This window comes from Castor canadensis, chromosome 2 (assembly GCF_047511655.1).
Source record: "Castor canadensis chromosome 2, mCasCan1.hap1v2, whole genome shotgun sequence".
Lineage (NCBI taxonomy): Eukaryota > Metazoa > Chordata > Mammalia > Rodentia > Castoridae > Castor > Castor canadensis.
The window spans coordinates 89,847,310-89,865,999 of NC_133387.1; the positions used below are offsets into that span (position 1 = coordinate 89,847,310).

Below are 18,690 nucleotides of genomic sequence, written 5' to 3' on the forward strand. Positions count from 1 at the left end.
TTATCAAACAGTATCCCATAAGGATCTATAGTTGCTGCATTTCAATTTTAATAAGTTCCCTGGAAGAATAACAGAAAGAATAGCTAATTAACAAATTCAGAAGCACATACAACAAAGCATCTACAATTATTATAGTTAACTGGTGAATATTTTTGTCTTAGCTAGTTATCCTATGCTTACATATATTTGCGATATTTTATAATAAAATTATTTAAAAGGAATTTTAGAAAAAGAGGGACTAGAAGAAGATCTCTGGAAAAGAGTAACATTTCAGACATAGGGAGGAAAAGAGAGCACCTCCTGAAGTGATGGCCTGACCACACAAATACCATTCAGTCTTTAAGATTGTGGAGGCAAATATTCATATGGGAAGCTTTTTGTGATGTATTTTAAGTGGAAGAAGAAAGAGGGCATAAAACTGATTATCACATATGCATACATGGATCTTTGAAGTGTGCAATTAAAACTAGATTTCTATTTTCTGCCTTTGCTTATCTGCGCCTTCTCTTTTTTCAAGTGAACATGTCTTGCCTTTTGTAAATAAAGAAAAAAAGGCAATAACATTGTTTTTAAAAGATAAATGCTATCTTGTGACCATGAAACTGGATCAAACAGACGTGAAGAAAATGCTGTTTTGAGATTTGAAAAGTCTGTGATAAGATGAAAAGCACAACTGCAAAATTGTCAACTGTAATGGAGCTGGGAATTGGGTACTTTAGAAAATTGAAGTAGCGCATTGGAAGATGAGTTCCGTAAACTCTTTAGAATGTGAAAGGAAAGATGGAGTGAAGATGAGACATGCGCATGAAGTATGGACCCAAGGGACAGTGTGCGAAGTTCAGTGGTCAGCTGCTGCGTCCACTGCTGCTTCTCCCAATCCTCTCTCTCACTCAGTAGCTAGAGTGACTGATGAGCAGCATAAACTAGGCCAGGTGGCCCCTGCTTGTGGCCCTTCAGAGGCTTCCTGTTGCTTTTCAGATGAAACACAGTCCTTGGGTCTGGTGACAGAATCCTGTCCACCCTCCTTGCCAGCCCCTTAGCTCTACTGGGAGCACTACGGTTTCTTTCTGTTCTTCGAGGACCAAGATCTTCTGCTGAAGGCTGCATCCACCAACAATACCCTCAATTCTCCTTTCCTTTAGGGCACGCTTAAACCTCCTCACTGACACGGTCCTCCCCACCTTATCTTTTTCTCCTCATACCTGAGTCAGAAGAAGTGGCTTAATTGATTCTTCCACTGCTGAATGAACTCAATGGGACTGGGACCGTGTGCAGTTCATATGGTCCTATGATGCTGTGCGTAACACAGTCCACAGCAAACAGTAGGTGCTCAGTAAATATTTGTTCCTAAAGATTATTGCAGACATTCTCTCATTTGTGAGTTCTCATGGATATTTTATAGAGAAGTTGGAAAATGGATTCCCCTACATCTATGCTCATGCCACAATCCTGACAGATAGGGCCAGATGCGAGGGTTTAATTGCAGCTCCTTCTATTATAGAAACTAATTTCTTGAGGTAAGCTAACCAAATTTCAGAAGCTGTGTTGTCCATTTGGAGTTTCTGAGCGAGGTATCCAGATGGTCTAAAGAATGAAATGGCTTCAAAACCTGCCTTGCATAATCTCAGTGAGTAGTTTATGCATGGATAGATTCTAGTTCAATAAATGGCAGGGGCTAACTTTTAATTATGTTGCTTTTACTCTGACATCTAAAACATTGCTACACAAATTGTAGGAGTCTTATAAATGCTTATCAATTTAATTATAAGTTAATAGATGTGTTTTCTTGCAGAATTGTAGCTTAGAATTTCCTAATTTTTATTGATCGTCTCTTATCACCAAATGGATCTTTTTTTCCTACAGAATTGATTGACTCCTGAGAGAAGAGGGGGTTAAATCATTACTGGAAACAATCACTGAAGTTGTGATGCTTCAAAATGTCTCTAAAATGTTGTTTATTTTGTCTCTTTTTTTCCATAATATTTGTAGTAGCTACCTGGGGCTGTATATAAATTACCCAAAACAAAGCAGTTTAAAAAACAAATGTTTATTACATTACAGTTTCTATAGATAAAGATTCTAGAATGGCTCAGCTGGGTCTACTTGCTCAGGGTCTCTCACAAGGCTGTGGCCATTTCAAAACTGGACTCAGGAAGGATCTTCCTTCTAGCTCACTCACTGCCTAATCATAGGCCTCAGATTCTCCCTGGCATTGGCTAAAGGCCAATGAAACACTTAAGAGGATTTTTCCTAGAACCTGAGAAGTGAAGTTGATTCTAAAATTTATATATAAGACTATAGAGTTAAGAAGAGTCAAAATATTATATAAGAGAAGAAAAACCTTAATGTTGTTGGTATCAAGGTTTATCATAAAACTATCCATCAAAATAGTATAGTATTGATACATAATGGACAAACTGAAGAGTGAACCCAGAAATAGATGCATATCTACACAGACTTTTGATAGATAACAGAAGAGTGTTTAAGATTTTTGGAGAAAAGAGTATTCAATAAACAGAGGAGAAACAGCTGGGGTTTTTTTTTTATGGAAAGAAGTGAAGGTAAACACTACTTCACACCATGCGCAAAGCCAGTTACTACACTTATATGCGAAAGGCATAACAATAAAAATCTTAGAATAAAATAGCTAACATTATTGTTTTTATCTCAAATTTTATATTAAAATTAAAAATTTATTCATAAGCACTGTAAATAAAAAGGCAAGTTATAAATGCAAAGACGTATAACACATTTAATTAACGAAGTAATATATGTGTACTTTTGGAAACTATTGAGAAAATAGAAAAAAATCATTAAAAAGCATTTTATGAAAAAGAAAAAATGGTGAATAGATATATGAAAAGATGCTTGGCCTCATTAGTAATTGGGGAAATGCAAATTTTTTTGAATCACAATGAGATATTTTTTGACAATTTGGTTGACAAAATGAAGATGTCTAACAATACTGAGGGTTGGAGAGGGTATGACATCCTATGTAAGATTAGTAGGGAATAACTTCAGAAATAACTTTGGTATTATATCAAAAGGTGGTGCTATCTAGAGAAATCCTCTCTTGCACAAATACAATAAGAACACTTACCCAAAAACTGATTTATATCATAACTGATCATATTAGCAAAAAGTAAGAAAAAAATCCCAGATGGCTATTGACAGCTTGGAACCTCAACTGTAGTATATTAATCCATTCAAATCTTATATTGCAGTGAAAATAGAATGCATTCATTCAACAGCTATGATATGTTTTGGAATTATAACACAGTCAAAAAAGCAAGTTTTTTAGTGCTTTCAAATTCTTGATATGTTCATCTTTGGGACTCAGCAATGTGGAATCAGAATTCCCAGGAATTCTCAGAATTTTTCAAAATCATGGTTATTTAAAAAATATTTTCAACAATCTTCACACTCTATTATCTGGATAACTAAAAAAATTTTTAGTGAATAATGTACTAAGCTTAGAAGTACTTACACAGAGCTACAGCCTACAGGGAATATTCAAACAATGAAAAACACCAATGAACAATATGGAGTAGCACTTGAATAATTTAAAACTCACAACTACCAATGAGGTAACAGTACTTTCTGGAATCACATATTGAAATTGTCCACTGAAAGACTTATTCTGCAACCAAAACAAGTTATTTCTTGAAAAATCAATCAAAAGTCTTACATGAAGTATTATAAGCTCATTAATATTTGGTGTATCATTGAGAATGACTCAGTGCTGGGAGCAGACAGGACCACATGGCCACAATTAGAGGCAGGCTGACTTGATTGCATCAAGATGCTTCTCTCCATAATTCAACTGCCTGGTTCCCATAAAAGTTGGCCTCAGCCTCTTCTTCATTTGCCATCTTTTCCTGTACCTGCTTTTGACTTGGCATCAGTGGAGTCCTTCAGGGCAGTGTCAACTCTAGGTTGATTGTTAAGCTTTAGTTCTTGAAGTATTAGTTATGAGTACTGTTTATAATATTTTCTTAATTTCTGACTTTTCTAGTTTTCTGACTTTTCTCAGAATTTGGGATTCATAAAATTAATCTTTCATAAGAAATGTCTTAAGGAAATCTTGTGTGGAAACAGTATTTAAAACCACATACTATATAAAGCCATTTTCATAAATCTCAAAAATGTGAAGAGGGAGTAATTAAATATAAAATTATGAGAGTGGCTATTTCTTAATGGGGACCAGCAAGAGAAGAGGGGAGAAAAGAGGCACAAGGGTGAATTCAAGTTGTTGACATGGCAAATGGAGTCACAGGTGTTTCCACTATTCTTCTGTATAATTTACAGATAGGTTTCATGTATTCTTAAGCATATATCATATTGCATTAAAATATAATTAACCAGAAACAGAAACAAAAACAGGACCATGTCAGAAATATCCTTTTTTTGTAACCCAGAAGAGGAAGGTAAATAATTAATCCCTTACTCATGCTGAAATAAAATTTGTATATCTTTTATATCACACCTGCATAAGCATTTAGTTATAGACCATCCTGCCCTTAAAAAAAATAGAAACAGTGGTTTTTATTGCTTGAGTACACAAATTTATGCTACTAGAGACTCATATTTCTGACTGTGGGGAGGAGCTGCTTGGTCTTATGATGCCTGGCCAATTGGTGAATTTGGCTCTCTATCAGAATCAGATAGAATTTGGCATCGCTATCCTTTCTGTTCCTCTCAGGATGCTTTTGGACAACAACTGTTTCTTAATTAAATCATGGAGACCCTCAACAGATCAGGAGCAAGTTCTCTGGACTTAAAGTTTCTCAAGATTTTACTGCCCATCACAAAATGCACTTGGCAATGCCATGTGAGTCCCTAATGACCACACCTGCCCGTAAGGGCATTGGGTCATGCTCAGCCGGCTTGTAAATCTGTGCCTTCATGTCAATAGACATCAACTTCACCCATGTGGGGACCCTCTTGTAATAAGGCAAGAACACCTGGGACAGGCTCTTCCAGGGACTGTGCAGGCCACCCACGATGGCGGTGGTCTAGCAGCAAAAGCCCCATCTTGTCTTTCGGCTTCAGTCCATCTTCCTTATTCCTGGGTTTGGCTTCTAAAGCAGAGGTTGTCAAGGCATGGCTTCCGGGCTAACAACATCAGCATCTGCCTGGAAGCTGGTTAGAACTGCTCATTCCACAGCTTTGCCCCAGACCTGCTTAATTCGACATCTGGGAGAAGGCCCAGGCTTCTGGATGATGCAACCAGTTTGAGAGCACTGTGCTAGGCCTTCAAGTCAAAGGCCTCGGGTGGGCTGATCTAGTCAGTACAGTTACTTTCAAAATACTTAGTCCAAAATGAACAGAACAGATAAATGGCCTTCCTCATAGAATTGGCACTGTTTTTAGGGAGGGAGAATCTGTATGTAATGTGATAATTCCAAGCTTTCTTAGGGTTTAGAATTCTGCTTCTAAACTCTAGGAATGAAATACAGTGAAAATGAGAATGGGTGGGAAAAAATTGTTTTCTGGACAAGCCATTCTTTCCCAGTTGGTTTTCCCTCAGGTAAAATGAGCCATATGCATCTGTCTTTGATGGATAGGTAATCGAATTGAGTCTTTCTTTTTTGTTGTTTTGTTGTTTCATGTAAGAGGTACAGTGTAACTATTTCTCACAGGCTTCTTTCACATAGCAGGAAATGTTATTTCTAGTTTCATCATTGACAAAGAAAACTGTAGATAAATGCCTCATTATCTTGACTCTTATACTTTGATCCAATTTATTACTTTATGGAAGCTCACATTAAAATGTATAACACAGCTTTAAACACTCAAGGCTTCAGAATAACTTTTTCATGTTGTAAAAAATACATAAGATTTACTATTTTAACTACTTTTAAGTCTACAATTGAGTGCCATTTAGCCCAGCTACACTATTTTGTAGCCATCATTGCTATCCATCATATTAAACAGAAACTCTGAACCCATAAGCAATAACTCCTCTTATCCCCTTCCCTCAGCCCTAGGTATCCTCTTCTTCCAGGCTGTATGAATTACCCTATTTTAGATGGTCATCTTAAGTGGAAATCATACAATATTTGCCCTTTTGTGCCTAGTATATTTCACTTAGCATACTGTTTTCAAGGTTCATCCATGATGTAGCATGTAGCATTACTCCATTCCATTTTATGACCAAGTAATCTTGCATTCAGTCATTTATCCATTCATCTTTTGATTGATACCTAGTTTGTTTCCACTTTTTTGGCTATTGTGGATAGTGCTGCTATGAATATCAGTCCAAACATCTACCTAAGTCCAGGTTTTCAATAGTTTTGGGTATTTATACCTCAGAGTAAAATTGGTGGATTATGTGGTAATTCTATGTTTTTGAGGGACTACCAAAAAAGTATGGCAGTACCATTCTACATTTCCACCAGTAATGTGTAAGGGGTTCAATTGGGTATATTTTTATGTATCAACTCATATGATTTTAGAAACAAAGCCAAAATATTTAAAGATGAGTTTTCACCTGTAGGCAAAAAGCAATAGTTAAGTACAAAGCAAGTTCAAGACATTAAAACCTAAGATTTGTGATTTTCCTCTTGTCTAGTGAACTTTTCAGGAATCTGCAAGTGTTGTTGGCACAGGTCCTTTGTCAGTATGTTAGGTGAAAATTGAATTTGTGTTTGGTGATAAAGTTCTCATCTGCTTTCTTTGGGGGGACATTGATTTGGGATTATAGTTTACAGTAACCTGGTAATTTCAGTAATGCAAATGCAACAAAATGTTACTTAAAAACAAAACATAAATTCAATGGGGGGTGGTGAGGCCGTTAAGAGGAACTCTCTCCATTTGGTTGTCCTTCTGGGGCCCTATGGCAGCTGCAGCCAATATTGAACAGGGAGCTGCAGCTGTTTACAGATGCATTAGGAAGGCGAGGCTTTGGAACTTGGTTGCAGAATTTCTCCTGTGCAAAAGAAAGGCCAAAATTGTTGGAGAGGGAGGAAATTGAAGGAATATAAGTAAATTTAATTTCCAGCAAGAGCTCAAGGTGCTGATACTGAGTGTCAGGGTTGTAGTCAGTCCAAATCTGGTCAAAAGAAAGGTGATTTAGGATCAGAATAGTCCAGTCACTCCTTTATTTCTCAATACATTGGTGACTTAAGCAGTTCTATGTAAGTGATGAGTACCTGTCTATCGTTCTTTTAGATCCTTTCTATGCTCAATTATGATAAAAAATTAGTAGGGACTGACTCATCTGTGCGTTCTGAGGCTGTCCATTTTCAGAAATATCAACTTATAAATTTGTGATTATAGGTCAGTGCTAAAGCACAAAGTTCCAGTATTTGATTACTATAGTCTAGATTTTTAGCAATGAAAAGCTATTTGTTGGAAACACAATAGCTCCCAATTAGGAGTCTATCAATTAAAGAGGAATATTTACAAACTCAGGGCTCTTGGTTTGGTCTTGGGACTGGACAATGAACAGGTGGGCTGCCACTTGCCTTGTGACTCCAGTGACTTCATCCCTTTGCCAAGATGTTGAAACTGAACACACACCCAGTGGAACAGGAGCTACCTCACTAATTCAACAAATTATATTTATGGTCTCATCTGGCTATACCCAGTTGCCCAGGAGTATGACTTTGGGTCATTATTCTTGGCCATATATGTGGTTGTCATGTGAAGAAGCTAAACAAAACAGTCACAAAATCAATTTGTTGCCTGGGAAGAAAGGGGGCTTTAAGGCAAGGAGGAAGACCCCAATCCCCTTGGGGAAAAGCAGAAAGGTCAATTTGGTTTATTAAAGAGCTGATCCTTTTAGGTTCAGGATATAATATACTTCCTTAAATGCCATCTAATAGGAAATCAGAAACAGCCCAAAAGCACACTATTCCCTGAGGAGGAGTCGACACAAAATTAGTAGCACCAGACCAAATTCTAGCGTTTTGAGCTGCCTTAAGCACAGAACCCTGCATTGCAAATGTCATTTTAACTTCCCAGAATCAAATTCAGGGCCTGGCATATGGAGGTGCTCTGGTAGGCACTTATATATAAATACAAGTAAAGTTCACTTTGGAATGATCTGGAATTGTGTAGTATTATCTAATAGAGACAAAGAAATACATTTCCCATAAACAGCACTCAATAAACTTAATTAGACACTTGCTGTATTGTGAAGCACTAGAAGGGCAGATCACCTGAGACGTTTCCTCAAAGGGGGAAGAATAATGGTGTCAAAGAAGGGACCCCAGGGCGAAGATGAGTCAAAACTTGCTTACCTAAGCATGGGTCAGAAATGTGGTCAAAGAGGGCAGGCGTTTGTCAGGAAACTATGGTAAGAATCAAGGGCATGGGACAAAGGAAAGATGACTTGAAACCATGGTCATAATGTACTCTTGAAGAATGAGAGTAGTAGGGACCTCTGCTTGGCACTTGTTATGCAGTAAGACAGCAGGGACAAGGGCTTAACATACCTTACAGGAGTAGGTTCAAGCATGTCCAATACATAATCCATACCTCAAAGGACTCCCTTTAGCACAGCTGGGAAGACTGAGTTATCACATGTGAACCAACCCAAGGACAATTGAAATTGCAAGTGATACAGCAGGACCAAATAGTTGGCCTTGGACTGGGTGAGGTTCAGAGACTGGTCAGGGAGATTGTCACAGAGATGAGCAGTTTGGCAGCCTTGATAAGGGTAAGGAAAGGGGGAAGGATTAGGAGCATTCCAGGTTAAAGGAATTACAACTTATGGCTGTGAGATATAAAGAACATGTCATGGTGTTGGCATGGATCATGGGAAATTGACCCAGGATGAACATGGTGCTGCATGGACTATAGGAAGCTGAGCATATGGAGCTCCTGCAGCACGGAGAGAGCTTGTGGGAAATGAATCTGGCTGGAGAAGTTTGAGGGCCAGCCAAGGACTGGCTGAAGTAGCAAAGAGAGAGTCCTGAAAGCAGTGTGAAGAAAAACTGGAGTCCAGACAATTAGACATAAGAAACAGAATCTGAGGAACTACATGGGAAATCAATGAGGTGGTCCAGCCATGATACTCAGTGCAGAACCAGAAATGGGACTGGGGAGGAAGTGAGAAATGGTAGCACAGTTTGAAAAAAAAATCTACATATTTTTGTATTTTGATTGCACATGAAGTATGAAGAACAGAGAAGTTAACTTGAGAATTTCAAGTCTAAGTGAGAGGGAAATCAGAAAAGAGACTTTCCTGTGAATCTGTTTCTGGACAGAATGACTCTGTCATACTGGACATATGATGTTAAAAGGCCTCTAAACAGCTGGTGGCTCATGCCTGTAATCAGGAGGCAGAGATCAGAAGGATCGCGGTTTGAAGTAGGCAAATAGTTCACAAGACTCTATCTCAAAAATACCTAAGACACACAAAAAAGGGCCTGTGGAGTGGCTCAAGGTGTAGGCCGTGAGTTCAAGTCCCAGTACCATAAAAAAGGCCTCTAAATATCCAAGTGGAACAGTCTAGTTGGTAGTCAGAAAGATGCAAATGAAGACAACATAATACTACAGGACTGGAAATAATATGGATTTGAATATATACAGCGTAGTTCTCAGGAAGTCGATTATGACTCTTAGTAAAATTCTTTTCTATTTCCATTGGAAAATGAATTTGCATTCTTCAGCTGGCTGAGTATACTTTCCCCTGTATCAGAAGTAGTAAAATAGAGCAATCTCTTTGGTACCGAGTGAGGAGAAAAGTCAGTTCACATGCAGTCTATTAATCTAATTATGGACTTGACCCAGCATTCTTTTTGAGTATTGAGACCCAATAACCATCATTCCAAGGTGAGAGGGAAACCCATCAGAATGTGTATCACTCTTTAAAGCTGCCACTAGAAAACTCCACACAGTGAGCCAGAGGAATTCTCTTCCATGGAAGCCAGCTCTGGTCTAAGAAGCTCTTTTCTTTGTGAATAGAATGTCTTTAAACAGGTTGTTTTGTTTCCTTACTGAGGTGTTCTTCTCAGAGAAATCTGTTGTTTAGTGTATACAGGTTGATTTGGTGGAATGATATTTGCATGTGGTGTTATGTAAATAGAGTTATAGCCCATCTTTCTGATAGTAACATAGGTTATAATTAGGATTATGTGCCTGTAATGAGAGGTGTGTGTGTGTGTGTGTGTGTGTGTGTGTGTGTATGTGTGTGTGTGTGTGTGTGTGTGTGCGTGCGCACACATGCTGAGGGCCAGGGGGTGGGGAGAAGTGTAAGTGAGCCTGTGTTAAAGTTCTTGATGTAAAGAAAGTCGCCAATTCACAAAGGAATTTGATTACCTCTATCCATTATACACACACAGTGAGTGAGCGTGCTACTCACCATCTGTCATCTATTTCATTTGCATCACCAGCACCTGGCCTGTTTATCTGCTACGGTCGTTTCTTCCCCGAATTCTTATGCTGCTTTAATAAAATACAGAAATGTTATTGTTAAAAACCAATTAATTTACAATCCTCTACAGAGATAGTATTACTTATAATTCAATTTGGCTTCTAATGATCTGCTTTCTTGCAAAATGACTTAATTCTTGTGTCAAAGATTAGTTATTAGATATTACCCCGCTGCACCAGCCATGGACTGCTGAGGTAGGCAAAGCAGCTTGGAATGTCCCTGGCTATTAATCAGAAGTTGGAAACATTTCCTTATTTAACTCCTTCAATAACCTGATTGTAGGCAATAGTGCCTTAACTCTCCCCCTGACCAAATGTCCCCTTCACTTGATACAAATTTCAGAGACACTTGCTTTGTCTTTAATTTAAAAATTGGAACACATGTACAACTTGAGATTCTTCCTAGCTCCGTGTAGACATATGCTTTTCTACTTGACCATGTCGTACAGGGTTTACTGTCCTGTCCAGCCGTATTGAGAATAGGTATGAAAAAATTGTCCCTTTGCTAACTGGTCTTTAGCTGTGAACATGGTTGGATTTCCCACACAGTGGCGGGGCTGGGCATCATTTCCTTGTTGTTATAGTGTTATCTGCACCCATCACACAGCAACCTGCTCACACAGCGGAGTCTGGCAGCCTTCAACCTCTTGTCCACACATCTCACAATTGCAGTCACTAAATATATGGCTATAACCAGCACATTCTAGAAACATCAGCTTGGGCCAGACATATCTGAGAGAAAATTTATTCTTACAGATTTAAATCTTACAGATTTAAAAGTCTTCAATGCCTTATTTTCCTCCAGCAACACATTCAAAAGCTGCAAGTGTCTTTACTTTTTTTAAAAAATCTTCTGAAGTAACCTAGAATTTGGTCCTTTCTCAATTTAATTTTCATTATACACATGACAAATACCACATATACTAATAGTGGGAAATATATTACATTTTAAATCTTATACTCTATATGCAGAACATAAAATGTAAGCATGTTTATATTTATAAAAATAATTTATATTTTAAATTTTGACTAGAAAGACTAGATCTGTCCTGGGGTAGCTAGTTAATTGATATGAAAAATATGAAGCCATGAAAATAATCACTGAAAATTAGTTAAACCTGAGTGAGAATACTTCTCAAATTTTGCATTTACTCAATTAACTGAACTTGAAGGGACCAGAGAACTGCATCATATAGACAGAAACAGAGCACATTGGATAGGCAAAGGCTGGGGGGGCGGGGGAATCTATTTTGCTAAGGAACTAAAAAGCCAGTGTTGTATAATTATAAAATCTATTTTTTAAATGATGCATTCACATTGCTTATATTTGTTAGAGGTTTATAAAATGCAGTTGCTTTCAGCTCTGAAATACGTGCCTGTGTAAAAACTACAGGGGCTCTCCAAAGGTATCTGCAGTTCAGTTTGAGTTCTCGGGACTGTGCCACATTCAAAGCGTGAGGTACTCATTATTTTTACAAAAACCGAGGAACCAGCTCTGTGACTGGGGGAGAAGAAACTTGAACAGCTGTCTTATAAGAAGCATTTTCTTTTTGTACATGATACTAGCAAGGGAACTGTGCCTACCACCTCACACTCCATTTTACATAACAGGTTTTCTACAAATGATTAAACTCACTGGTAAAGGTAAGTTTTTTTCCTCTCCTTTTTGGTTCTGGAACTCAGAGCCTCGCACATTCTGGGCAACTGTTCTACCACTGACCTACATCTCTAGCCTAAAAGATAATGTTATTTCAGCCATATGACTAACTCATCCTTAATATTGCCCTCTGCTTACCCAATAAATTATAGGTATTATTCTAAATATCTTGCTCTGTGTGTTCATACACATTTTTACACTCCTCTGCTAGTGAAACTGAATCTAAGAGATCATATCTAAAAGGAGGCTGTCTTAGCAATTGGGAGAATTGCACATTAAGTCTGATGGGGTCCAAGAAAGAAAATTATAGGACAATGATCCTGAAGTCTATTTCCTGCTCACAGCAGCTCAGATTGAAGTGACTTAAATGTCTTTTGGAATAATAAGCAATTCACATCATTGAATCATTGCTCCAGATATGCAAAGAAATCAAATAGAAAAACATGTCTGCAAAAGGAAAAATCTCCCAATAAATCCTATTTTTCAAAGTTGATACTTCAAATTAGACAATGCATCATCAACCTATGAAATAGGAGTTGAGCCAAACAAACCACAATCTAATAGCAATCTAATATGGAAATGTGGTTCTGGCCCTGGTACTGTGTCATTCTTCCGAGTGGGATCACCTGCACCCATCCCTCCTAGGAGAAAATTTCAAACAGAGTTAGCTCCTTAAACCTTCTAATTAAAATGAGAAATCCCCAGGCTTCCATGACTCAGCCTCAGAAAAAGATTATTAGGAATTTAATAGGGAAAATATAGCAGCTCAGACCATCTGTGACCCAGTGCTCTGTGAGAATTTAAAGAAAACTGGAGGGAGGCAGCCCACACTCCAATGCACGCTCGAGGAGTACTTTGTTGGAGCTGCAATAAATCAACATAGTTAGAGTACAGCCTTTTTCAGATTTAATTACTGTTACATAATTATTAGCAAAGCATTCTCCTCTGAAACTGTAAAACTCATTACATCAAAAATCCCCAAGCTCCTGATGGAATTTATGAACTAGTTACTTTCTTTCTAGCTCTGGGAAAATAGTGGAATAGAGTCCAGATTTGTCTCTAGCTTTTTAGAAGCAGACAGGGATTTTCCCCTGGTTTTGTGTCATTTAAATAGGTTTCTGTGTTGAATTTTCTGTGGCTCATTCTCTTAGACATTTATCTATATTCTCACCTAAATATCTGTTTACATGATCGACTTCCATTCCAGTGGCAGAGGGGATTAAGCAAGTGAATTTCAAAGTGTGCTGACAGGGAGCTGGCTGATTTATAAAAGCATGAGAGGTAAATGGTTTTTAGGTGAGTTTTTGAGGGTTCATATAAGACTAGAAAAATCACAGCGGGTAATGAACAAGATTTGTGATGGACAAATATCAGCTTTGGTGTGATCTCCCGGCACTGGCATACTGGATGTCCCCAATACCACAGGCAGTGTGCTACAGTGGTAGCTTGGAATTGGCCATGGCGAGGGTATTTACCATACAAAACCTGGCAAATGCTACAATCAAGGCATTTCCCCTCAGAGCCAGTTGTTAAACATTTATCATTGCAAGATTGTTACGGTGTTCACCAATGACGCAAGTATAAATGCCACTTCTACTGCCTGTCTACACTGCTCTGGTGGGCATTCTAGGATAAATCTCTCTACTGATGTACTATATATATTGACTGAACTTTAACCCAAACAGGTTTCTTTAAAGCCTATCTTGGTAGGGTGCTTGTTCCTAGAAACAGGAAGGCTGTAGAATGGGATTCTCCTAGAAGAAAGATGAGTGCCCTTGTTGTGCCTACTTAGTCCTTACCATCAAGTGATACTTAGCCCAAGATGGGCATTTCTTCCAATGTGAGTCAGGCAGATTCCCTGGATTCATGGCCGCTTACCTGCAGAGAACTGCAGCTGCTAGAAAATGCTGTGCTCTTGTTCCTGCATTCAGAATTCCAGCCAGATGTTTTCTGTTGTATTTGGAGGCTCTCTTGGGATTAGCTCTCATCAGAGTGAGAGGAAGATAAAGGCAGCTGAGGCTTAAACAGTCAGCTGTCTTGTACCTGCTCCCCCTTCTGCTGCCTTGCCAGTTACTGGCTTTCACCAGCCTTGGGACTACCTCAGTTTCCAAACTTGTTCTCTCTGCTTGTGATGACCAGTGCAGCCAAACTAAATGGTTCCTCACTCTGAATATGTCCATGCTTTTCCATCCTTTTTCTTTCTGATAGAAGAGAAGGTGCTTACTGCTGTTTGGAGCATGCTGGCATGTACTGGTTCAGTATCCAGTGTTGCCTATATCTTTTGCCCCGATTTTGTGCATTGATTTTTTGCTAGTAATCTGTCTTTAATTGGCAAGAACTCTCACTGCTTGTTTTTGGTTTTGTAGTATCCTGCTCTTTTTAAATTCATGAATGTGATAGCTTCACAGATCTCTTGGAGAATAACGTACTGAAAGTTTTATTTTGTTTTCAGTGTTTCTTTTGTGTTTTCTGAGTATATTCCTTCTGTTTGCCAATTATTGTGTCTCTTTCAGCTGAAGTTTTCCTGGGATATTTGGCAGTTCTATCTAGTCTGTTCCTAGCATAGCTGAGCATCTAATTGAAGCAGCAGTGTTAGGAACAGTGAAACTTTCTGGCTGCCCATAGGTTCATGTTCTGGTTGGGAAAACCCTGCCTCCTAGCTAGGTGGAGAAAGAGGGCATGCCAGAGGGACATCAGGATTTCTTCACAAAGTACAGGTGGCTTTTCTCCGGGATATAGCAGCCAACTTCTTAGTGACCACGTTTGTTAGAATTTCACTTATCAACTGTTAAGTCTCTGAGATCAGAATTATGAAATCAGTTGAATCCATAGCCAAATACCAGATCCATGAGCACAGAGATGAGGGAATTGCCCTAACTTTTAAAATTGTCATTGAATTCATTAATTAGCCAGCTTCTCTTGCTGGCCTCCTCTGGACTACTGTCTTTGAGCTTGGAGCCATGGAAGTGCTTGCTGGAAGCTTACCTGTGAACAGAAGTCCTCCCTTTCACTTGATGTTTTCTGTTCTGGTCTTACTTTTCATTATAGACTCGAGAAATTATTCTCTACTCTCATTTGCTAATTATAGTTTCTAAATTTTCATTGATGTTATGCATTTGGTTTTTAACCCCTTCCTGCATTTTTATAGAATTTGGGGAGAAAGTGAGGAAAACACATGGTCAACGCCATCCTAACCCAGCCATCCTCTGCTACCTTTTTTTATAGTATTTTTTTTCTGGGTCAAGTGGTACTATTTATGACTCCAATTTAACAAAACAGAATTTAACTGTAGCTTTGTGGACATTTTGTGTCCATTGGTCTGAAAATATATGTTTTATGAAACAATATTAACCACATAACATACTAAGTCTCCAATTTAGAAATGTAATATGGACCTGTCCATCTATTCCACATTTTCTGAATAGACCTTGAAGAGAATAAAAATTAGCTTATTATTGGGGTATGAAATGCATTGAAGAAACTATCCAATTCTTATCTAGTCTTTGTTTTCGAACATGGTATAAATGACTTCTAATAATTTCTTTTGTATTTTAGTAGGAAAATGTTATTTTAAAAATCTATAAAAGCTTATGGTGCTAATAGTCTTTTTAGAATGTCTCTGTGTCATAAACACATTATTCTCTAGAGACCCCCTGAATAAAAAAGGCTGAAAATTTTACACAATACCAATATTCATGCTTCTTTTTCTAAAACACTGTTATGGTAGACCCAGAGCTAGTTTTTCAAGTGAAGGGGTGTATTGTAAAGCTGAAGAGGAGAAAAGCTAGTATTTTCTCACTTCAACTTGCTAATCTGCAATAGTACTGTGTTACAGCAGGACATTCTTAAATATATATTTGTAAGAAAACTGTTATAGAATTCAGTATCTTGTACTATGATCACATGACAAATCTATTTCAATTTTATTGCCATGACAATTAACCACATAGAGATTTATTCTGTTTTTGTCATTCTTTTTCTATTTTACCAGGTGGATGGGAGAGGCTTAGTGTAAATCTAGAATTCAAACATTTTACTGAGAGAATAGATGCTGTGTTTTACATTGGTCAGCACTACAATGCAAAGAAATCCTAGAGGCTTACAGATAATATCAATCACTGACACATTCATGGCTAATTTAATGTCCTGTTTGCCATGGTCTCCCATTAGTGTAGCACTGCATGACCTGTCAGAGTCTCTGCCACAGTGTGACCAGGCTAGAGGCAAAGCAATTTGTTCAGCAAAACTACTTGGCTCCCATCTGATTCAGGTTTTGCAGTAATTCATCTGGCATGAGTGAAATTCACTTTATCACATCTGTAAGGAGGCATTTGAAAAACAGGTCAGAGGAAGCACGAATTCAGCTCTGATCTTGATTCAGCTCTGGTTGCTGTCAGTATTATCTCATTTAACCTTCTCATCAACCTTGTGAGGCAGGTGCTACTGGCAGGTTACATATACAAGTGAGGAAACTGAGACTCAGAGAGTGTAACTCACCTGCTCAAGGTTACAAAGATGGTAGGAAGTAGAACTGGTGCTTGAATCCATCTGAGGTGAATCTAGAGTGTATGCCTTATAACCTCTTGCTTAAAAACATACAGCTTTGTTTAGAGTTTTACTACATTAACTATTTCTATGCAAAAATAGTAAATGGTCCTGAATAATGAATAAATTGTGTCTTATTCATTAACTGAAGGATGTATATACCCTAATATTTTATTGAACTAATTCAGCTTTTTTATGGAGTGGAAAAAAATACATTTCTATTAAAATATCTGTACCTTGTAGGCTTTGTTATTTCACATTGACTTTTGCCTTCTATTGGTCGGATTACATTGGCTTTTATTCAATGTTCTTATCTTCTAATCTGATTTAAAACAACTTCCCTGGCTCTCTGCTCCTCCCTATTTGACAGATAGCCACATCTTCCTGTACAGTGCAAGCCATGCTCCTGAAGAAAATTGTAGTGAACAGATTTGACCATATTGAGTGCCAGGACACTAGGGATACTTTCAACACCAGCAAATTGGATATTGTTGGCATCAATGACCTCTTCATTGACCCCCAACTACTTAATCACATGTTCCAGTGTGATTCTTTCCATGACATAAGGCTGAGAATGGGAAGGCCATCTCCATTTTCCTGGAAAGAGATCCCACCAACATCAAATGGAGAGCTGATGGTGCAGAGTACGTTGTGGAGTCCATTTATGTCTTCACTGTCATGGAGAAGACTGAGGCTCACTTGAAGTGTTGAGCAAAAAGAGTCATAATCTTAGCTACTCTGTTGATGCCCCATGTTTGTGATGGGTGCAATCAGGAGAGTTAGGACAGCTTCCTCAATATCGTCAGCAATGCCTCCTGCACCACCAACTCCTTAGTCCCTGTGGCCAAGGTCATCCGTGATAACACATTATGGAGGAACTCATGACCACAGTCCCTGCTATCACTGCCATCCAGAAGACTCTGGATGGTCCCTCCAGGAAATTGTGGCATGATGACAGAACTTCATCCCTGCATCCACTGGTGCTGCTAAGGCTGTGGCTAAGGTAGTTCTGGAGTAAATGGGAAGCCCACTGGCACGGCTTTCCATGTGCCTCCCTCCTGCAATGTGCCAGTGATGGATCTTACCTGCCACCTGGAAAAAGTTGCCAAATCTGATGACATTAAGAAAGTGGTGAAGCAAGCATGAGAAGGTCCCCTAAATGCCATCCTGGACTATACTAAGGACCAGGCTGTTTCCTGTGACTAACAGCAACACTCACTCTTCCACCTTTCATTTTGGGGCTTCAATGACCTTCTTTGACCACTCTGTCAAGTTCATTTCCTGGTAGGACAATGTATTTGGCTAACAGCAACAAGATGGTGGACCTGGTCCATGTGGCCTCTCAGGAGTAATAGCCCTTGAACCACTCATTTCAGCAAAAAATGCAAGAGGAAAAGAGGGACCATCAGCTTTTGGGGAGTCCATGCCCCAACTCAGCACCTCAATAAACTGAGAATCTCCCCTCTTTATAGTTTCCATCCCAGACACCCTGAAGAAGGGAGGGGCTTAGGAAGCCCTGCTTTGCTACATACCATAAGTAAAGTTCACTGCACCCAAATAAATAAATATTAATAGATAAACCTTTCCCTACTCCTTTAAACTCTCTGCTTGTCTCTCTGCCTTTTTGGAACTTAATCCAAAAATCCCACCTGCAAAGCTTGGGATCACCTGCCTTTCGTATCAGTTTCAATCCTGTGCCAAGAGATAGTACTAGGTTTGTGAAGTATAGACCTTTAACAAAAAGAATGAAAACTAGAAAATTTGTCCCCAAATATATATTTACTCAAAGTGAGGAAAGGAATCCCAACACATTATAGGTGTTTCAAGACCTGGAATGTACTAACAATGTTCAAAGTGTGCATGCATCACATTTTTAATAATTAAATGGTTGACAAGTTTCAGAAACCTTTTTCCTCAACATTTTGGCTGCACATTTATTATCTCTTCATATAATTTGCTTAGGCAAATTATATGGTGGAGGAAAGCCAGTCTTTCCTCCACCATAGCTCATCATAATATTGCCTTTGTTAAATGGCGCATAATTTCATCTGCATTTTTTTTGTGTGTATGTATACAAATAAACGTAATGATTAGCAAAGAAGAAG

The 18,690-nt window shown here is 38.5% G+C and overlaps 1 pseudogene; it reads left to right on the forward strand.

Annotated features, from left to right (window-relative positions):
* The first annotated feature begins 16,985 nt into the window (after positions 1–16,985).
* On the forward strand, positions 16,986–17,937 carry LOC109679023 (glyceraldehyde-3-phosphate dehydrogenase-like; annotated as a pseudogene).
* Positions 17,938–18,690: the final 753 nt, after the last annotated feature.